The sequence below is a fragment of the Camelus ferus genome, chromosome 5, assembly GCF_009834535.1.
Source record: "Camelus ferus isolate YT-003-E chromosome 5, BCGSAC_Cfer_1.0, whole genome shotgun sequence".
NCBI lineage: Eukaryota > Metazoa > Chordata > Mammalia > Artiodactyla > Camelidae > Camelus > Camelus ferus.
Window position 1 is genome coordinate 32,583,598 of NC_045700.1, and position 22,281 is coordinate 32,605,878.

The window sequence follows — 22,281 nt, forward strand, 5'->3', positions numbered from 1 at the left end:
TCGACTCAGACTGTGCTGATCAAATCAATGTAGCCAAATGCAAATTAATGTGGGTGGAAAACAGTGAAAATAAGGAGTATGAATTAAAATGCATTGCTATTCATCATCATACCCAAGAACAAGATGTGATAGCTATTGTGGAACATCGTGTGAAGATGTAATATAAATTCCGAATAAGGATGCTAGTGTCACTCGCTGCTGGGGAGAATGATTGCTGAAATCACTACACACGTGTTTGACTGGAACATCGCATGCAAGTATTTACTGTTACATTGAAGGGATTACCATTTTGTGTAATGCAAAGTTCAGAAGGACAATTTTTATGATTTTACACTAAGACTGACACTGGCAGTTAGTCATTAAAGCTAAACTATTTGTGGGCTTCGTTTTCTGGGGTAAATTTTGTAGAGATTACAGAGATTAAAGAGAAATGCACTTTTAATAGGAAAGATTTCTGATCCACATAGAATGAGTATATCTTGACAAGCAAGGATTCTAGGCACAATTTGACATTGCTTCACTTTGATTGGCTATTACTTTGTTCTTTCGATGCCCAAGGCTCTTTTTGAAAAAGAGCTAAGATCATTGACCCATTCAGCTCGTAGAAGAGGTCTCAGAACGGAAATTCAAAGTGGGAAATCCTGGCTAATGTTACTATTTTTATAGTTGGAAACGGATGTGGAATAAGATAAAAATAGTATGAAATTATTTTACAAACTGGGGCATTTTGATATTCATTAATGACAGTGCCAGTGCCATTACAATATTGAGAAGCTCTTGCCAAGGGGCAGGGGAGGAAGGAGGATAATCAATTCTTTGTTGTCCAAGGATGACTTACCCTTGGAGCATCACTTTCATTGTGTTGATTATAGATGGGCTGTATTTGCTGAACCTCTTCTGCCAAAAATATATTCATAAGCCTGAGAGTAGGTCTACTGATGATCCATTCTGGCTGCCTAGTTCAGAGAAGAGTGGTGTCTAGACCCTCTCAGGGGGATGATTAGATTTTAAAGGCTTTTAGAGAAAGAACGTCTTGGTTTCCCTAGATTACGGTCAAGCGATCTTTTTGTTTGTCTCTAAATTAATTTTTAATACAATTTAAGCCTTTTATTTTATTTTGTTGAATTTTATTTTTATTTTAGAGTTCTTGTCATGTCAGTTGGAAAATGTCTTGCCATTAGTTTTCCGAGCCCCTTTTGGGCACATGGAAGCACCAACTCTGTATTATACTCCAGCATTTAGTACAGATACAATCTGATTCCATGGAAGGAGAACTTTCTTCCAAAAATGCATAATATGATGGATAACTTTGGGAAGGGAAGAGTGCCTGGTGTCTGGAAGATTAGAGAAGGTTTGGACCTTATGAACTGAATGCATGTCCGTTTGTGTATAAGCTCTCAGTACTTTTTTTTTTTTTTAGTACTGTTTCTGTGCTAAGGGTTTACTTTCTGACTCATGTTCCTGATTCAGCAGTTCCCCAGAAATGGCTCCAATCCTTCCGTATTTGGCAGCACTACTTAGGGAATGTAGAGAGAAAATGATGTAGCCTCTTTGTATGTGTGTATTTATTCAGATTAGCATTATCGGTTCCAAAAATGTTTTAACATGTGTTATCTGTTTCTTTTTGGTTTTGCTTTGCTCTACATTTCTCCCAGTGGCCTTTTCTCAGATATGCTTCATGACCCTCCATGTATGTTTTTATACATTAAATGCAGTGTTTCATTGAACTTATTTGGCTTATTCTCTTCATTGAGTTAAGATTTTAATATTTTATAGCCTGTGAATTATAGAATGGTACTGACACAGTAATCCCTTATCAAAAAGTTTAGGTGTCTTAAGTTTTTAAGACCAGTTTGCTAAAATTGAGGACAGACTTTGGTCTTGAACTTTTTATGTCTCTCCTGTACAATATGCAGATGGTCTTTTGCTTTTTATTCAGTCTTGACTATAATGTGAATCCAGTCTAACAAGCTGAGTTTTGCTTATCTTTTAAATGTGCCTAACACATTACTAAAGTAGGGACCCGACCTCTCCAGAGTGCCCTCCTCTGTTCCAGGTTCTACTAGACCGGCAGTACAGATGTCAGTTAAAACACTGGGCCTTATTAGAACTGATCATTTAACCATGTCTGCCCAATATGATGTCTTCCCTGGCTTGGATATGCTTGGTAAAATCTAATATGCTGTTTTCAGCTCTAAAGAAGCATATTTCTTCCTTTTCTTTATGCTAGAAGCCATGATATCAGAACCAGAGAAAGCTGAGAGGAAGAAAAAAAAGTCCCATTTACGATTTTTACAACTTGGCTAATTAAATAATAGAATTGGAATGTAAAGATAAAATACACCTTGGTGATAATCTAGTTAAAACAGAAATGGAAACTCTGATTCAGTGAGGAAAAACAACTTGCCCATCTTGTCAGAACCAGTTGGTGGAAAAGTCTGGAATATATTTTTGCATTTTGGGTCTTATTCCAACATTCTTCTCATTACCAACAAAGATTCACTTATTTAAGTGCAATTCTTGCTTATATATTTTAAGACAATTTATAATGATGGAGATTGTGTTTTGTAAAGACGTGTCAAGGATTTTCTCCCTTATTACTAGGGTTTAAGTTTTGAATCAGATCAGCTATTTGCCTAGCTGAGTAGAAGGGAAGGCCAGTTGCGAGATCTATGCCTTGTAAATAAGCCTGGTCTTGAACAGCATCACAAAGTCCTTTTTTGGGTATATACAATATGAGTGGTAGTTATTGAGATCACCATATTTTCAGTAACTATGTATCAACCTCTGTATGTCAAGCAGTGTGCCAGGCACTGGGTCACAGTGATGAATAAGACAGTCTGAGGGTCCCAGCCAACAAAACTCATGATCCAGTGAGAGGTAATGCTCACACAGCCAGTGAGAGTAATGTGAATTGGGAAATATAGCATGCTTGTGGGAGATGTATAAAGACCACAAGCTATGATCAGAAAGGACAAGGGAGTTGGCCAGGCCAAGAGGGGTGAAAAGAGGTTCTTTGGGAGAGTGAACAAAGTTGGAAGACCTCAAGTGTAGGAGAAAGAGAAGACTTGCTATGTTTAAGGTACTGAATGATAATCTCACGGTTAGAGATAGAATATGTATGGCATAATGGGGAAATGAAGGAGTCTCAGGAGATGGTAGTAGAAGAGTAAAGGCTGGAAAATGTAGCACTTTTAAGTCATTTATGTGTTTGCACTTAATTGTTATGAGTAATGAGGAGCCAGAGATGGCTTTTAAGTGGAAGGATGACATGATTATAATTGCATTTTAGGAAAAAAAAAAATCACTCTGGCTGACCATGTAGAAAGTATTAAATGGGAAAAACTAGAGGGGGTGTTGATCAATTAAGGTGTTAGAGCAGTAATTCAGAAGAGAAGCAAATATCTGCTGCTAGTAGATGTTGGGAAAGACTTGTTGAATACTTCAAGTATGTAAAACTTCATGTTGCCCTTAATGAAATTTGATGCCTGAAGATGAAGGAGAAGACACTTCAGATGAAGAAAAGGTGCAGACTTGGGAGTGCAAAAATGTAGGGACTATACAGCAGAAGAGTCTCTAAATTCAGATTTGGACTGAAGAGTGAGATGGATAAGCAGAGGAAGGCCAAAAAGTAAGGCCAGAAAGGTATTGGGAGATCGTGGACCACCCAGAGCACCAGAACTTTAGGTTATCAGGCAAAAAAGAAGGTATCTAGGTTTTAGAGCAGGAGTGTGCTGTGATCAGATTTGTAGATTGGGAGGGTACAGGCCAGATTAATAATGTGTAAAATAAAGAACAGCAGTGTATAGAATATTGTCTTTCTTGTTTTGCTGTTTCATGTTCGCTTTGTCCCTCCACAGAGAGGAAAGATAGGTTAAAGGGAGATAGTCTGAACTCCTTTAGCTTTTGAAAAATGCTTTACATCAATGTGATATGTAGATTTGATAAATCAGATGAGATGCTTAGTGCTTCAGTTAAAATAAGTGGTCCTAAATTACTATTTTTAATTAAAATTTGCTATAAAATTTTATTCTTTAAAAAATATTTAGGTCTTTAACATGATATTTTAAAGATCCACTACAGAGTGTTATAAAAAATAAAGTGTCAGATTAGAACTGGCATTTAAAATCCTTTTTCAGAAGAAATCTGTGAAGATATTGAATTCATTCAATTATACATTTGTACTCTGTAATTTAAAATGAAGCTCCAGAGAGGATTTTTGAATCATGCTGCACTTGTCTTTCAGAATTCTTTAAGATATAAAATTATGACTCTGGAGAAAAATAAAATCTCAGAAATTTGATATATGTTAAAATTAGATCAATGCTTTGTGTGAAGATAACAATTTTTATAGTTACAGAGATTACTCTATTAGTGACAATATCTAACTGATAAGATACTGTGAGCATCTGAATTTACAAAATGTTGATGCGTGTGTTTGTACAGATGTGTCTTCTGATGAGCATACTTAAGATTAACCAAGAGCTGCTATTATTACTACTAGTAGTAGTAGCTGTGCTATTAAAAGAATAACTTAGTTCAGTGAGTGCTGAATATGGATAAACTCTTCCCTATTTTTGAATAAAATACATTTCAAACTGATTTGGGCATAGTAAGTCCCTTTTTCCTGGGGCTCAAGGATTTTCTTTCAATGTGCGGCCATTGAAACAGTGAAAACCATTGTTATGCATTTTCTTCTCATGCAGTGGTTTTTACTCTGCAGGCAGGAGTGAGAGGAGAGTATAACCCGTTGAAAAATGCCTTCCCTGACACCTTGCCTTTCCTGGAATTGTGCCAGCACTTGCGTACTATAGGAATGCGCTGTTGCCTTTACGGTTAACTTCGCTGGGTCTCAATACAGTGTAGTTTCAAATTGGAAAATGAAGATCTTAAAACTGGCTGAGCAAATAAAATCTGATGTGATGGGTGAGAGTAAATTCTATACTACTGTTATATTATGAATGTAATGTTTCACTTTACATTATTTATAGGTATTAAGTAAAATGTTACATTTTATTTTTAACCCACATATCTACCTTAAACGCAGAGCTGAGACATGAAAAAGTATTATTTGACTCTGAAAGAGTTTTTATGACTCATCTGGACTTTTAGTGTTTCCCTTAGGAGATTCTTCTACAGCCTAATGGCTCATGTTTCAAAAATAATTTTCTTAGACATTCAAAAATCTCCTTCAAGAAATATCACTTCACTGGTAATAATATCAGTGACAGCCTTTTGTTTTTTTGAAAATGAAATCTTGCACATTGTTACTGGTTTTGGTCACTTGCCTGCTCTGTCATTCACTAGTCAGACAATAAATGTTTATTTATTCTCTTTTGGAGACTTGTCTTCTGCTACTTTCTACTTTTTATATCTTGCATCCTCCACCAACTACCTGGGTGCTTTGGGAAGATGTCTTTTCTTTGAATGTTTCCGTTTTTTGAAAAATTGTAATAATACCTTCTCCACTTACTTCTTCAAATTATTCTAAGAATTCAAAGAGATGATGTATAGACCATGCATTGCAAAATTGAAGTCCTGTATAAGAAAAGGCCCTCCAACTCACTGTCTTCCATTTTTCACTACCCTTCACCCCTGTGCCACCAATTTAAAAACATAAACTTACACAATTCTAATTCCTGTATTTTTCCCTAGAGATATTTGATTAATTATCCTGTGTCAAGCTTTATTTCACTAACTCTTGACAATACTCTTAACATAGTTTTTATTAACTATGTGGTATAATCTACATAGATCTGCCAATAACCTGAAAATTATTTTAATTTATGGGAAGAGTATCAACCAGATTTATTCAAAAGCTGCACCTTTCTGTGTTTACAGAATACTGTAAGTTCTTTTATTTGGTCTCACATTAAAAGTTTGATTATACTGAAAACTAGAGCACAGACATTATACAAGGTATTAATATTTTAAAATGGCATTTAGAATAGTCTTAAAAATTTTTTTTTTCATGGAGGTAATTAGGTTTATTTATTTATTTAATAGAAGTACTGGGGATTGAACCCAGGACCTTGTGCTTGCCAGGCATGCACTCTACCACTGGTTATACCCCACCCTCCTCTTACACCTGCATGGCCAGTTACTGTGGGAGAAAGAACGCTGAGCCATAGTCCAGTTCTGCCCCTAACTGGCCACGTTATCTTTGCCAAGTCAAATATTAGTCTTGAATAAAATTTTCTTTCTTTACAACATATGAATAATTGTCCTTATCCTAGTTTTTGCTAAGGCAAAGGGAAATAAATATTTTTTAAAAATATTAATTGCCATAATATATAAAATATAGTGATTTTGATGAATGGAAATGTCTTAATATCATTTTTCATGTCATTTTTATCTTCTTAGTATTTTATTTATGTCACTATTTCTCAGTTATGTTTCTGTAACTCTTCTTCTGGCTGCATCAAAATTTCAGTAGTATTTTGTGTCATTTTGCATATATGTTTAGTAAAAATATATCTTTGGTTATTCATTGTGACCACATATTTTTTAACAGTGTAATCATAGCCAGTGAAACTGCTGCTACTCTTCCCCTTTATAGAAACAGCTTTGTGGCTGACTTTTATCCACCATATTATGTGCTTATCTCTATGTATTTTAAAATACTCTCCTCTGATGCTGGTGACCATATAATGTCTGGACTACTTTTTATTGATGTCAGTTTGGAAGGGGAATATCTAAAAAATCATATGTTCTCAAAACTGTTGTCATGTTACAGTAAGCCTTTTCCCTATTAATCCACCAAAGATTTGACTTCACTTTCTGGGAATTTATGTGGTTGGTTCCTGGAACCACTGGAACAAATTTGTCATTCTTAGTAAAAAAAAAAAAGAACTCAGTATTTGCACAGCTGACTGACTGTAGAAGAATGTGTTGCATGATATTTCAACCTGCTGATTTTCAAATATGTCAGTTGGTAGAGGAGATGGGGCAGTTGAATTTCAGAGAGTTAACTCACATAGCAATTGATTATAGGTAGAGACATCAGAGTAAGACTGCCTGGTTTTGAAGACTATATGCCGTGTATTACTCGCATGATTCTGGGAAAGTTGATTAATTTTCCTGTCTTGATATCTTTAAATGTAAAATGAAGGCAGAAACCATTCCTATCTCTTTTGTGTGTGTGTGTGTGTGTGTATTTCGGTAGATGGGAGATCATACAAACAAATCTAAAATAAGATAATGTAGTAGTGAGTGTGCTTAGAATATTATCTGATACTTCAAGGCCACCCAGTAAAATTACTGACTGTTATTGCTGTCATCAATGTCATTAGTCCTTAGGTGAACTCATTTTTGAAAACTATTAATGTATTAACATATGTAATCTATACCAATTTTCTTAGACTAGTTCTCTAAAGCTATTGACCAAGGATGAGCCCTTATGTGAAATTACAATGAAAATTTATTAATGAGAACCAGAAATGAAGCCTTCCTCAGTTTCAGCATGTTTTTAATTGACGAGTGCAGGTTTAGCATGACTAGATTGAATTGAAAATTGTATTTATTTATGCCAGTTTGGAAGAATTACATCTCCAATTTATAGTTTTTATAATTACCTTTGCCATGTAGATACAGAGGAATTTCACCTATCTTTTAATTTTAAATGTTATCAAATGTCATAAGGTACTAACAAGAGTCAGGTGCTTTCCTTTACCCGAGTCAGACGTGGTCATTTAAATCAGTTCCTCTTGTTGGTCCATGAACCTGGATACAGTATTCAGTGTTCAGAATATTCCTGTTAGGTCTTATTTTATCAACTGCTGTATGTTTAACTCCTACTTGACTTAGGCCTCTTTTAAAAATTCTGTTGCACTGTATTTTTGGAAGTGTTTTCAATAGCTTAGTCATTTTATAAACCACCACCTGTAAAACATTGTATTAGCATATGACTGACAATAAAAGTTGGCTATTCTGACTCCTCACCATCAATAAGAATCAAGGACTGAGGACTAAAACATTCCATATCTAGAGCCATAGCGACGATACAAATCAGTTTTTTTAAAAACAGATGAGTAAGAATAATTAAGGTTTTATTATAAAGCAGACTGTAATGAAATAATTTTAAATCAGAATAACTTTACATCAGAAAGCTTGATTTATTTTTGCAATATATTTTCTCCTCAATGATACTGTATGAATTAGGCATGTGGTTGATTGTAAATAGTAGAAAATCCAGCCACCAGTAGTTTCAGCAGCTAGAGCTTCATTTTGTGTCTGTAACAAGATGTTCAGAAGCTGGCAGACAGGCTAGTCCAGCTGCTCAAGGATGTCATTAAAGTCTGAGACTCCTCCTGTCTTCTTGCTGTGCCATCTTTGGCATGTGTCTTTCCTGCTAGCGGTCATGGCGGCTGCTGCGTTTTGAGGCATCAGTTCAGAGTTACAAGCAGCAAGAAGGCAGAGGAGGAAGGGCTAACAGAGCTTTCTCCTGGAGAGGCTTTTACACTGTACTTGAGAAAGGACATTTCCTAGGCAATTCTCTCTCCATTGCTTTGGTCAAAACCTCCTCTGACTCTTTTCACAACTGGAAGAGTTTTAGGAATTGCGTATTTTGAGCTGTGAATAATTTCTTAGATTAATTTTTTTTAAATTAGAATGAAAATTTTGCCTTACCTTGTGAAATAAGCCGAGATACCTACTTAATAGGTTAACAAGTGCTAATAGTACACTATTTTTTTCTGCCATTATGAAACTGAAGAGATAAATCTTCGTAGGAAGTGAGTTTTTGCCGCCTTGCCTGAATCTGCATATGTTTGTATTTTAAACTTTGAAACGCCCTAGATATCCCAGGACAATTTTGTTGCTGTGGAATTGGTCATTGTTTCCTAATTAGCATAGTATTGATGGGTTTTCTCTTTCCCTACCCTCACTCCCTTTTTTTCATGGCAGTCCACACTTTTCTTACCTACTGGTGTTTAGATAAAAGAAAGACAATGGCAGACTTCAATGGAGTCTTTAGAAACATAAAAACATCTTACAGGGTCATATTTTGGAACAGAATTCAGAAGATTTGTGGCTTTAATCATTTTCTTCCCCCTTTGTATTACCACTTGGTTTGAAGTTTTTCTTGGACGCAGTGCCAGGCTGGCATCCCAAGTAGCTCATTAGCTGTTCATTTCTGCCTCCTTCGCATTATTTCACTAACTGCCCATCAAAATTCAGTGTGTAGCTCTGGGCCTGCTAAGAACAATCTGGCAAGATATCATTCAAAAGCTTATTTACAGATCACTTGAAAGTACCAGGATTAATCAAGGATGGAAAGTACAAAAGCACATTTAGCTTTTATCACTGACTTATTTTAAAAGTGGGAGAAAAACCAGATGTTCAGCGCATTTCTAGGAACCAGAGGCCAAGTCTACCCACCACAACATTGGAAAAAGCAAACAAATGAAAGCTTTGCTATTGAGTTTTCATTTAACCTATTGATATGTATACATTTTGTTTCTCCAAACCTACTTTCCTTATACAGATTTAGGGATTAAACCAGCCGGTTTACCTATGGTAAGAACCCACTTTGAGTATTGAAGCATATTCTATCCCTAGCAGGTTCCACTTTACCTTTTTTTAAAAAAGTACAAAGTCAAACATTTTTTTTTTAGTTACTGTGTTATACCTGTTACTGAATTGGCTACCTACCCTTAAACCTAATTCTCAAATGATTTTTTTAACTCTGTATTAATTATAAATTGAAATTTAAAAAGCATAGATCCTTACCTTCTGTAAAATTAATCCCTAGTATTTTGCTTCTGGTTGAGATATGATAAACATTTCAGTGAACAAACATCTTTCTACTTTCCCTTAAAGAGAAAATATGTTGTTTACCCCCAAGAAAATAAGATAAAATATAAAATAAATGTATCCTCCTGAATATTTTCAGCAATTTTATTTTAAGTTGAGGGTGTCTTTTGGATGATGGAAAAGCCTGAGTCAGTGGTACACTGAAAGCCTGCCTTGGGTCAGGTGAATGCTCATCAAAATAGGGAGTTACATGAAAATTTCCTTATTGCCTTGCATTTTCAGGCTGACGCTCCAAAGCAGAAATTCCTAAGTGATAAATGCCTTATAACATGAGGTGGTGCTAGACATGTTCATCTAGGACTTCCAAAAAGATGGAGAGGTGGGTATAGCTCAGTGGTAGAGCTCATTCCTCGTATGCTTGAGGTCCTGGGTTCAATCCCCAGCACCTCCATTAAAAAAAAAAAAAGATAGCAAAATTGTTTCAGTGAATATTAACCCCCATTGCCAACTTTCATTTGGAAGGCTGTTGTGGAGATTTATTAATGTAGACTGTGTCAGCCTGCTGGAGAGTTTGCTGTCCTGGGGCTCTTCTTCATTCCTATTCCATAGAAGATGTGTAGTCCATAAAGAAGATCTCCTCTTTAGAGGAGAGATCCTAGTGAGAGTTCCTATGAGAAGGTGACATGAGTTTGGTGAGCATAAGTCATTATAGAGAGTGCTTGGAGAAGATCCAAGTTTTGTGGGGCCTGAAGTGTATACAATATGGGGTTTAATTATATTACTCCTTATATTACCTTTGCAAATGTTACAAACTATTTGACTACGTGAATACATTGCTAACACCCTTTTCAGAGATTTGGAAGAGGCTCCAGCAAGGGGCCCTGAGCTTAAACTACCTTACAGTTATGATAAATCCACCTCTAATATAAATTAATATCTGCTTCCCACTTTCTGAATTCATGGAAATTCATGGAAATCTACTAGAGATGCTTCAGATGACAGAATTCTGCAGGACTGGAAAAGGCTAATGTATCTAGAATTTTGCCTGGCAAGGATGTCTCAGTTTGCATAAGCTAACTGCATACTAGAGCAAGCGGCTGAGGGGAGTCCTGCCCAGGAGGGCTTCCTGACGGAGGGAGTTAGGGAAATCTGGGATGATTCCCCACGGTCTGGATCTGAGAAAGAAGTCATTACATTATAACCCCTGCACTTCCTCACCCCCTCACCGGAAGCAAGTGAATTAGTGAAATACCCATGCTAAGAAATTATGAGGTGCCTACACACACACACACACACACACACACACACACACACACACACACACGTCCTGTGAAAGAATCAGCAACTACTGATTGCTAGAATGGAGAGCAAGACAACCACTTGTGTTAAACAAGATGAACCAGAGAGGTGTCACTGTCTCACTCCTCTACCTCTAATCTTTACTCCCACTGCCCTTGCCAATTTTGCAGAACCAGCAGGTAGAAAGAGAGTAAAGGAGGTGATGGAGAGAGGGAAGAATCAGACCATGCACACCCATTGATATGAAGTAAAAAAAAAAATTGAACGTGACATTGAAGTTTGATTTTAGACAAGACTGAAACATGTAGTAGTAAAAGTGAATTGTAATGAGCAGTAAAGGGACTATTCCCTCTCTGAAAGTTAAGATGTTGCTCATTCATTGAAGAATCAGTATGCAACAGAATGAACTGAAAGGCAGAAAATTGAGAAAAAGGAAGCTGTTTTATTTTTCTGTCCACATCAAGTTCAGGCTGTTCAATAAGCAAGTTCCATTTATGTTCAGTCAAGTAATAGCGTTGGCTTTAGCTTGCTAGACTTTGCACCCTGTTGCGGGCCTGTCTCCAGGTCACAGGAATGAATATCTTAATCTGTGTTCCCGTTGGCGCAAAGCACCTGAGATTGTAAGGCAATCAGCCTTCCAGGGTAAGAAGAAGTCAATTATGTGGCAGCTTTTCTCCAAGCATGAAGGGAAACCCTGGAAATACGCTTAGTAAAATCCGACGTTATTTTGTTTTCATCTGGGATGTAGTTAATTAAATTTGCTTGAATTATTGATTAAGTACAAAATGTTTTTGAAGAGTAAGAAGTCCATTTTAAAAGTGGAACTTGGCATAGATAGACCATTGCCAGTTGTTCTGAGAATTTCGTTTTTTCTTTATATATTATCTTAGATGGCTTCATGTGTTTAATATTTATTTCCTTCAGAATAGTCAGAATTTCTGAAAAAAATGTCATTGTTTGTATATCTTTCACTTCCCCCCATAGTATCTTTTTGGAAAAGCAAAAGTAAACTGAGAAGTTTTATTTTGAATAATAGGTCCTAGACTGTTTCATGGAAAGTTATTTATAGTTTGGCTTAAGAATTTTAGCTCTACCCTTCTAGTTAGATACAATAAACTATATAATACGCTTAATTTTGAGTTTTAAGTTACAATTCTTGATTTTTAGAAGAAGGCTGCTGTGTATCTACTAATGCCCTAGGGCTGTGTGTGCAATGTATGGTGACATTACTTTTTGGAAATTTGCAGTGTTTTCTGAGTCATTCTTGGAGTTTCTTTTTCCTATGCTCCTTCTTTTTTTCTTGCTGCTGTAAACTATATACAGTTTTCCTGAACTTGTCATACATTGGTTGGTATAATAAGTCATAAACTTAATTTTTGCAGCTCTTGATACAGGTCATCTTAATGTCTAGAACCTGAGCCTGTTTTAAAACTAAGTGTCACTCAAAGCCATAAGAAGTATCTTACTATCTTTCCCTGTGTATCTTGTCTTTTTAGAGTGGGAGAAAGTGACAGGGAGTCACAGGTTCTAAGTAAAGAGAATAAAACAAAACAAAAAGACTTGACATTAGATTCTGCTAGTGGCCACACTGGTTTAACTTATTCTGGTACCACTTACCAACCTTGAGTTTACAATATGTTTATTTAATGAGGCAATAGAAATCTCAAAGAGTAATGAATGTGGGGAGAAAACAGACTCTTACTCTTAAAATTATACATATGAAAGAAGAAAAAAACCAAATTTCTATGCAAGCAAAGATGGGGTGACAGAGACAAGGTGTATTATCCTGCCTGAAACATCTAGAAAAGAACAAACTATATTAGACAACAGTTTTCAGGACATTGGATATCAGACAAGGAAAGGCAGTGATCCCTGAGAGACAAGAAACACATGAGGGGAGCCCCACGACTGCCCCTGCTGACAACCTGCCCAGCTTCCAGACTGCGGTGCAGGGAGAGGCAGCCAGGTGAGCCTGCGGGGGTTCCCTGAGTTGAGGGGAGGGGCTGGGAGCCCAGAGAGGTGCAAGTGGCTATTCATGGGGCAGAATGTCCCAGAGGAGAGCTGCACAGAGACAGAACCTTGGAGATCTGCTGAGGTCTACAGTCTTCAGACTCATGTGCGTGGGGAAGCTACCCCAGGTGAGGGAAAGAACCACTGGAAAGGATTAGAGGGACCAGTACCCGGAAGTTACACATGGCCAAGGAGAGTTCTTGTCCTCACCAGCCAGAATGGGAAATCGTATAATTCAGTCTTGGGGAGAATGCATACAAAGTAAACAGAAGAGTCCTCAAGCTAATACTGCAAGATATAATCTGCAATGTGTGCTTTGACAAATACGGTCTTTCTGCCTTTATTTTGATATTTGGGAAATAGTTCGGTATTTGCATTTGTGTTTGGCAACTAACTAATATGGTGTGGTGTCATACAGGCATATATGAGTTTTCTTCTCTGTAAATAGAAATGAGAATCAGTGCGGTGTAGAAATGGAAAAGACAGGCTAATGGAAAGAAAATGTCCTTATCAATTTGCCTTGGAATAAAATAAAAGTGGATAATAAGGGTTTCTTGGAGTGAGTAAAAGCTGAAATTGACAAAATATTCACCTATGGTACATCTTCTATTATTTGTTTTCTTTGGGGTGTTTTTTGTTGGTGATGTTTATTTTTACCATATGTTTAAAAAAAAAGAGAGAGGAGGACATATTTATTTGAATCTCTTTTATAGGGTTGTCTTTAGTGGCCTATTATCTCACTGAAATATAGTCTCATTAATGATTTTAGTTCCCTCTGAGCACTGAATAGTAAGTCCATAACCAGACTGGGTTGCATTAGTGCTTCTTCTCACCTAAAACGCAAGTAGAAATTATTTTGTTCTCTTACCTTTTAGAAATAAAGAAAATAATTGCTAGATTTCCCTCATTTTCCCTTTCATTTCTTGAGAAATCTAGTATTACTTCTGAAACTGGGGTGTTGAGTAAAGCTTTATAATCCAGTTTTTCTCACTCAGTTTAGATTTCTTATTTGCAAACCATGGGACTTTATCTTCATGTAAAAAGTCATCTGATTTGTGGCACGTATGGCTATATCATCATACTTCCCAAACAAAACAAAGCAACAAAACAGCCCTTTTTACCTTTATGAGGTTTACTTAAAATAGAGACTTTTCTGAGATGACCATATGGCAGCCTGTGTGGTGGATTTAGTTTATTGATGTATACGACCCCCATAGTTTTAAAATAATGCTTGATATATTTTTTTAACCAATGCTTATATAACTTGGAGATTCAAATAGAAGTATGGATTTTTAAAGTTTATCTTGAAAAATGAGATTTGACAATACCAGGCTTGCTTTCTTCCAACAAGCTGAAAAGCATCCTTCAGTCCTCTGTCCCTGGGCTGTTCTCTCTCCGGGTTCCCACAATCCTCACGCAGTGGGCCTCACTCATTCATGTTACCTGCTTGGCACTCTGCAAGTGTGCAGCCTCTGCTTTAGAAACTAAAGCTGCAGTCAGCAAGTACACTTTCAGATTCAGCCTGGTTGTGAAACAGCTGAAGACTGAAATCTTAAAAGCCAAATTTCTCCTCTGATAGACGAGAATATCTAAATGGAGTAAAAATTCAAGTTCAACAATTCTCGAATCAGCATGAAGTAGGTGTTACTGAAGGTTATCAGTGTTTCTGGACCATACATTCCCCATGTAATGGTATTAATTATCAATTGTTTTCCATTTTTATGCTGAATGCTATCTTTGAGTTATCAATTTTCATTATCAGGTCTCTGTCCCTGTATTATTGAAACAGCAGGAGAGATTTCCTTACTGTTTTCCCCCAATTCCGCACTGTCATTGGAAACTATTTTTAGTAATAGCTTCTGTTATTATTTTCCTGATTGATCATGTGTTCCTTGTTGTTGCCAGTGATTTTTAAAAAAGTCCCTCCTGGTCTCTTGGAAACTGGTTCAATACAGATTTTACTTCCCATCCTGCAAATCAGGTATGTTCATTTTTGTTGATAGAATTTTAGTAGTATAACTACTTAATGGGAGCCCTTCTCCATTAAAGAGGCTGCTTTTATTTTCTCCTTAATTCTTTGTTGCCATTATGGTTCCTGATGCTTTTTTAGGAGAGAAATTGTAGAACTCTGATGTCACGCCCTAGATGAGACTTTCCAATTTTAGCATCTGTCCCCTTGGCACATTTCCTGGTGTTGACAGTTGGGTAAGAAGACACCCCTGGGTTTTAAAAAGTCCTCCTGCTACAGATGGTGAGTTTTTGCCTGAGTCTGCTTTAGCGTTGACTCTTTAATCTCCTTTTTATGTTTTTTATATAATCAAAATATGAGAAATTTCTCATATAGAATCAGTGTATTTTACTGAGGCAGATGATATGAAATGAAAGCCACAAATTTTGAATTGGCCAAATCTACTAGCACTGGCTCTGCATTCTACCAGACAGTAAGTAATACAAGTTGCAAATAAGACTGAAACAAAGCACTTCAGTCATTTTTCTTGAGCTTTTGTACTGAGTACCAAAGAGCTGAATATTTTACTTACTCCAACATAGCTTTCCAGAGAATCTTGTAACTGGAATAATTAATGTTGAGAGGGTATGTAGTCTGTTTCTGGACAGTACTACCTCCATACTTTCTGAGAAGCACAGCTTTAAATAATCTTTAAAAATATTTATTGAGCAATTATTATGGGTTAGTCCTTATTTTAGGTGTTTTCATGTATTATTTAAACCTCTTATCTTCTTATTAGGTAGACACTGTTAATCACGTTTTACAGGTGATGGAACTAATTGTCAGAGAAGTTAAGTAACTTCCCCAAAGCCACACAGCAAGCTAATGGTGCCTCTGAGATGTGAGCCCTTGCGGTCTGCCTCCACACCACGTGCTGGTAACTAGTATGCTACACTGCTGGGTTATCTCCAGGATGCTCTGTAATCCCCTTTTGTGCCACATTTGCCCAATAAGCAATTTTAATGAACATTTTGCTCTTCCTCCCCCTTCCCTCTAAGGCATTTTCTTTTGTCTTCTTTAAATGAGTCCCAAGGAATTGATTGTGTTAAAATTCTAAGAATTGAATTGTTTTATTGATATTAGGACATGGTCATTTTATCCTTCAAATCTTCTACTTATGGAAATAGGTGGAATTGGATGAAAGTTTGAGCAAAAAAAAAAAAAAAAAAAGAATAGAGTTCCAGTATTTATGTGGAGAATCATAGCTGAAAACAGAACTTAGAGTATTGACTTGTGGTTTAAGGTGGCAGGTTAAACATGAGTTTAGCTCTCTTCCTGCCCCAAATTTCACTGAATGACAGAAAAATGTATGTGCAGAGAAATGAGTCCACAGAAGAATCCTGGGGAGCAGGAAAGGGTACAATCAGTAAGTAAGACATTTTGATGAATTTCCAAAGTGTGTCAAACCAATGAAATGGAGTGAAGGAGAAATCAGGATGGAGAAATTCAAAACACAAAAAAGTGAAGGTGAAATTTGCTTCAGAGCAAAGAGACATTGCTTACTGTGGACCTCACAGGAACCTTCTTCCCCCTTAGAGAAGGTGATAGGAATACTTGAAGACTGTCTGCTAACGTCATGGTCCACTTAGGCTCCTCTGTCCCTCTGCTTGGCTTCAGTGTTTGTAACCTCGATAAACCTGGGAGAGCAGTTACTTAGGTTAAGTAAGAATTTTCTCCTGTAGGGTTGAGGGAAAGGTGATGTTGGTGAGGACTGAGAGAAGAGCAGAACAAAGCCAGAGTAAGATTATTGCCTGACAGCTTTCCGTCTTGCTGGGCTGCCCTTTTTCTCATTCTCGGCTACAGAGAGCAGACTTTTGTTGGGGCTTTTCATGTCTGTGCTCATTGGCGTTTCTTGGTTGTAAGCTCTTTTGTTCCAAGTCTGGAATGTATGAAGCAAAAAGAAAACCCAGTGAGATAATTGCCGTGTCTTTCCTTGGGTCCCGAGATCCACTGCCGTTTTGCCTCTTGCTCTTTCGGTTTTCTTGTTTGCTTTATACACAAAGTCCAGGGTTTTTAGTTTTACTTAACTGGAGAAGCAGGGATAAAAGTTTATTTACTCTATCTTCCCAGAAGTGGAAGTCTCTCTGAACTTTTATTTATAAAATATATATAATCTATTAACTGGTTCCCTTCTAGAGAATTTTATGAGATTTTTGATTCTTAGACAAATATGTACTCAAATTATAGAGACATTTTGTGATGTTATCCCCATTATTATTGCTTGTGGTAAGGATAGACATATACACCTTTACTGTATATGTATTTGAAATTTATTTATTTTGAAAAGGGATCACAGTGAGCACAAAAATGTTCATAAAGACTTTTGAAGCTACATAGGAAACTAATAAACACCAAACTCTTCTCTTGGGTATTTCTTGCTATGACTTCCTGGAAAATCATTTGTACAATATATTTTCTAACTTATTACACTATAATGATACGGACAGTATTTTTATCTAAATGAGCAGTAACAGCGCGCTGCTCAGATCATAGCAATAAAATCTAGCCTGCCTGTTGTAAAATGACAGTAAGAGCTTCTAACAAGCAAACTGCTTTCTGCTGTTGCTGTTGGAAGATCAGGGAAGCCCCGGGACGTTCCTTTTGTACAGTAGGGGGTGCACACCGAACTTGCAGCACTCTTTTTATTGCATAAGCCACTTTAGACTCGTACTTTATAGTCTATTAAGAAGTGAATTGAAAATAATGCCTCTCTTGAGAAGTCACTATTACACTTGTCATAAAATGTATACCTCTTGAGCTGTTAACAATTACTCCTTTTACTCATTTATCAGTGTGATTAAGGCTATATGCTCTCGTTCTTTTAGAATGGTTTGCAAAACAGAAGAGTTGTGAGACATAGGCTAAATAATTCTTGAGGGGGAAATTGAGAAAATTTAATTAGTGTTCTACTTCATTTTTTATCTTTTTGATTATCTGTTTATAAAATTTATGCAACAAGGTTTATTTTTAAGAAGAAAACTACTGTCCGGGGTTTTTTTTTTTGTTGTTGCTGTGGCCCCATGAGGGAAGCATGAATCTGCTCTGTTTTCTGTCACTATTGTGGGAAGGTGGGGGCGGAAGTGGGGTGGTAGGGCCCCACGTTAATGTTTCTGAAAGTCTGAGCTCTCCTTACCTTACCCCCGTCTGCCCTCACTTGTACAAGTAACACCTTTGTAATTTCATGCCTGTCCCAGATAAGAGAAAGAAGAGGTTATCGCTTTAATTTGAAAAGGACAAGTAGCCCAACATGAATATACTTTCTAAAGAGAAATGGGCTTAAAGCTGGAGGTCTTAGAAATGCAAAACTTTGTTTGAGCTCAGACCCCTTTACAGCCCCCAGAGGAAGGCCAGATGTTTGATGGTGTGATATTCAGCTACCGAGAGCCGAATACCAAGGAACTGTGACTTTGGGAAATATGGTGAAAGATTCCAGTTCCCAAGGCAGGAAAGCAGTTCACCTTTGGTGAACACATGCGCTTGGTAGGGAGCATCCCCACAGTCTTCTTCAAGTTTTCTGGACAAAATAGGCCCCCCTGGGACTCTGGTAAATCCCTAGAGATCCCCTGTTGAGGGTCCTTGCCCCAGCACCTCCCACCCCAAAATATAACACATGAGGAGGTTAGAATTTTCTGGCGTCCTTTTGTGAGAAGAAGAAATAAACCCTATTTGATTATTTTGATTTTTAAAAATTTATATTTTGACTTTTCTTCTGCTTGAATTCATGAACCAAATTCCCACCTATTGCAATATGCCTATTAAACAATATTAAAAAAATAATGTGACTCATTTTTAAATCAATTTAAAATTGATTGCCTGGTTTTTTTCTCTTTCGTGTGCTAGGGATACAGTGGCCTTTTAAATAAAACTGTAAAAAATTAAAATGTGTTGGCCTGTTAGAAGTGCGATAGCTCATCTTGATTGTCCCTGTCAACAACTAAAAAGTCAAAAGTTACATGTGGGTTCTCTGGTAGAGGTTGGTTTTTCCTTTCAGATTGTTACTGTGTTTGATATTATCTGGTGAGAGCAAATGAAGAAGCAGTTCTATGTGACATTTGCCTGGTGCCCTTTGCCCGGTGCCCTTTGCCCTGTATCTTAGAACAAAACTCATCCAATTGTAAGATCTAGTTTAGAAGAAATATGAATGAATTGAAAACTATCAGACATACATTATTGACAAATTGTTTAGAAACTTCTAGTTTATTCAGATGTGTTAGGAAAATAAAATAAGTAGTAATTTACATGCTCAGGAAGAAGTGATAAAGTCCAAAATTTTCTTTTATTTTAACTGAAACTTTCAGTGAGAAAACTTATATACTTGGAAACACAAATTGTTTCATGCAGTCTTAGGAGATTAGACATTTGGTGAATGTGCTACAGATTTGGACACATTAGCAATGATCTGTTAACTACGTGACTTTCCCCTAGCTCAATGGTGAGAAATGAAGTGGCTTACAAAGCACAGGTTTCAGCTGACCAGATTCATTGCAATAGAGAACTATTAATATTTTCATTATCCAGTATTAGCAAGAATCCTTCTTCCCATTTTATTTTTAAAAGTTACCAGATGTATCACCTAATAAGACTCACTGCTTTTAATTTTGATTGGAATGGGCAGTGGGTGGAATGAATTGTGTCAACATAGAAGTCAGTCTGTTCTTATGGAAGCTAATAATTTTGTATAAATTATTATTTAGAAATTTAGCCACTGACCACTAAATAATAGATTCACTGACAAGTAAGAGACCTTTTAAATGTGTTTAGATGATACCAAATGACCTACCTCCAAATTAGTTGAAGTTTTCAGATATCTATGTCAGTAGCAGGCTCGTATGTATGTCCATGGAAAAGTTGGATTTGATCAAAATTTTAGGAGATCTGTTTCATCATGGTTTATGAAAGTAGTTAACTTGCCAGCCCCTAGGATGGTAACCCAATTTTCTGTCAGTCTTAATGTTTACAGGTACGCTATGTTCAAACATGCAAAGTAATCTTTGGTCGCATCTGATTGTCGTAACGCTGCTTGGATATAACCCAAAACTGTTGAACTCTATGAGAATGTAACTCATCACAGAGGGTTGTAACCCAAGATATTTTATCATTTGCTTTTCTGTATTTTAAACTGTGCTTGAATACTGGTTTTATTGCTTAGTTTTATGACTTGGCACAGAAATATGACTTCTCCTATACTTATTTCTCTCATCTAAAATGGTAACAGGTTATTTCTGAGGGAGTGATGATGAGTATATGTTAGCCACCAAATAAATATTCACTCGCCCACCTTTTTATAGACTCAAAACTGAAAACTATGCCTTTTAAGTAAGACGTTACATTTTCAGAAGTTTTCCTCTTCTTATATTTCTCCCATTGAACAATATTAAACAGTAGACCTTCATAAACATTGTGTGCAACATATAAATGAACAAGGTCCATGTTAAAAGCTTCTTTATATTTTATTTGAACACAATTATATGATGCTGCTATAATTAATCAGGTGATTAACAAAGCCTCCATTTTAGCTTCAATATCTACAGGGTATGGTCATAAGCTTTGCTAATTCATAATAGTATTGTACTACTAATTACTGCTAATATAAAATATATAAAATATCTATACTAAATAAACTTTCATATAAAACAAATATGTGAATTATAGAACTTTTAAAAATTTAAAATTTTGTTTTAATTCAATGGTAACGTATTTCAAAACTGATTAGAATTCTTTTTGTATGACTTACTGTTAATTATTTTTATTTATTGAAGTTTAGTTGATTTACAATGCTGTGTTAGTTTCTGGTATACAGCATAGTGATTCAGTTTTATATATATATATATACATATACACACACACACACACATATATTCTTTTTCACTATAGGTTATTTCAAGATATTGAATATGGTTCCCCGTGCTATGCAGTAGGACCTTGCTGTTTACCTGTTTCATATATAGTAGTTTATATCTGCTCATCCCAAATAGCTAATAGCTAATTTATCATTCACCCCCACCTTTTCCCCTTTGGTAACCATAAGTTTGTTTTCCGTGTGACTTTCTGTGAATTCTTACCTTGAAATTATACTGTTTCTTGGCATAGGTTCTAAACTGTGGCCTAATTCCATTGTTTCACGTCAGCCTGGCGTAAATAGACAAACACATAAGCAACAATAACAAAAACACTACGTTATCAGTTTGTCCTCAATCTCGTGGATGCTTATGCCTCTTACACGACTTTATCACAAGGGAGAACTGATTAAAGACAGGGCTTTGGTTCACTCCTGTGGATTTGTTATCAACCAGAGGCTTTTACTAGTTTCTTCATTACAATCCTTTTCTTCATAGATCGTGATTGGAGTGAAAAAAGATACAAGTTGTGTAGCTAGAATGACAACAGAAACTTTCGTAATGGCCTATATTTTCTCATGAGAAATGAGTTTTTTCACTTTTACCTTCAGTGATTAAGGAATTATTTTTCTTCAAATGAATCTTGAAAATTTGTATTTGGGACTTGGCAAATTGAACTTTGTATATATGATCATTATCATGAGAAAAACTTTATTACCCATATTGCTTGAAAATTATAATGCTTGGATGACATTTGATTTTTCCTAAGTTTTTGAGACAGACATTTAGCCTGTTGGCCTTCAGCATTTCTTTCTTTTCAGGTATATGCTATACACTTTCCGTTAACATACTAAGTTTCCTCTAAGGAAAGCTTTAGCTCTGTCTCACAAATTGAAATAATATCATTTTTTTATTAAATATAAAAATATTTCCTATTTTCTAACCATTTTTAAGCTAGGGTATTTAGAACTGTATTTTGTAGTTTTCCCAAATATGTGGCATTTCAATTTAAACTTCATTAGTAATATCTATCTTAATTGCTTTCCACACAAAGAACATACCCTGTGTGATTTGCATCCATTGAGATATAATATACATCTTTATTGTGAACTCCTTTCTGCGTGTTTGTTACATTTCACTGTAAGAGGCTGAAAGACAAAAATGATCTCTCATAATATATAATAAAGCCATAGAATTATATCTTCCAGGAAAAAAAAAGACTGAATTGTTTGCATCTATTATTGTAGTTCGCTAGGGCTGCCTTGGGAAGTATCAGACGGGGTGGCTGAAACAACAGACATTGATTTTCTCCCAGTTCTGGAGGCTGGAAGACCAAGATCAAGGTGTCAGCTGGGTTAGTTCTTCTTCCTTCTC

General features: G+C 36.2%; 1 protein-coding gene, 1 long non-coding RNA gene and 1 other non-coding gene across 7 annotated transcripts in view; 2 read left to right on the forward strand and 1 right to left on the reverse strand.

Annotated features, from left to right (window-relative positions):
- KCNJ3 (potassium inwardly rectifying channel subfamily J member 3) overlaps positions 1–22,281 on the forward strand; it is a 123,680-nt gene that overhangs the window by 22,240 nt on the left and 79,159 nt on the right. The gene's annotated exons all lie outside the window — the stretch shown is intronic.
- On the reverse strand, positions 6–3,110 carry LOC116663626. Its single transcript, XR_004319862.1, has 4 exons — positions 3,044–3,110; positions 2,024–2,030; positions 893–897; positions 6–15 (listed from the first exon to the last, which is right to left on the reverse strand). It is a non-coding gene; the product is annotated as an uncharacterized LOC116663626 (long non-coding RNA).
- Positions 10,133–10,204, forward strand: TRNAT-CGU. The gene has a single exon. It is a non-coding gene; the product is annotated as a tRNA-Thr (tRNA).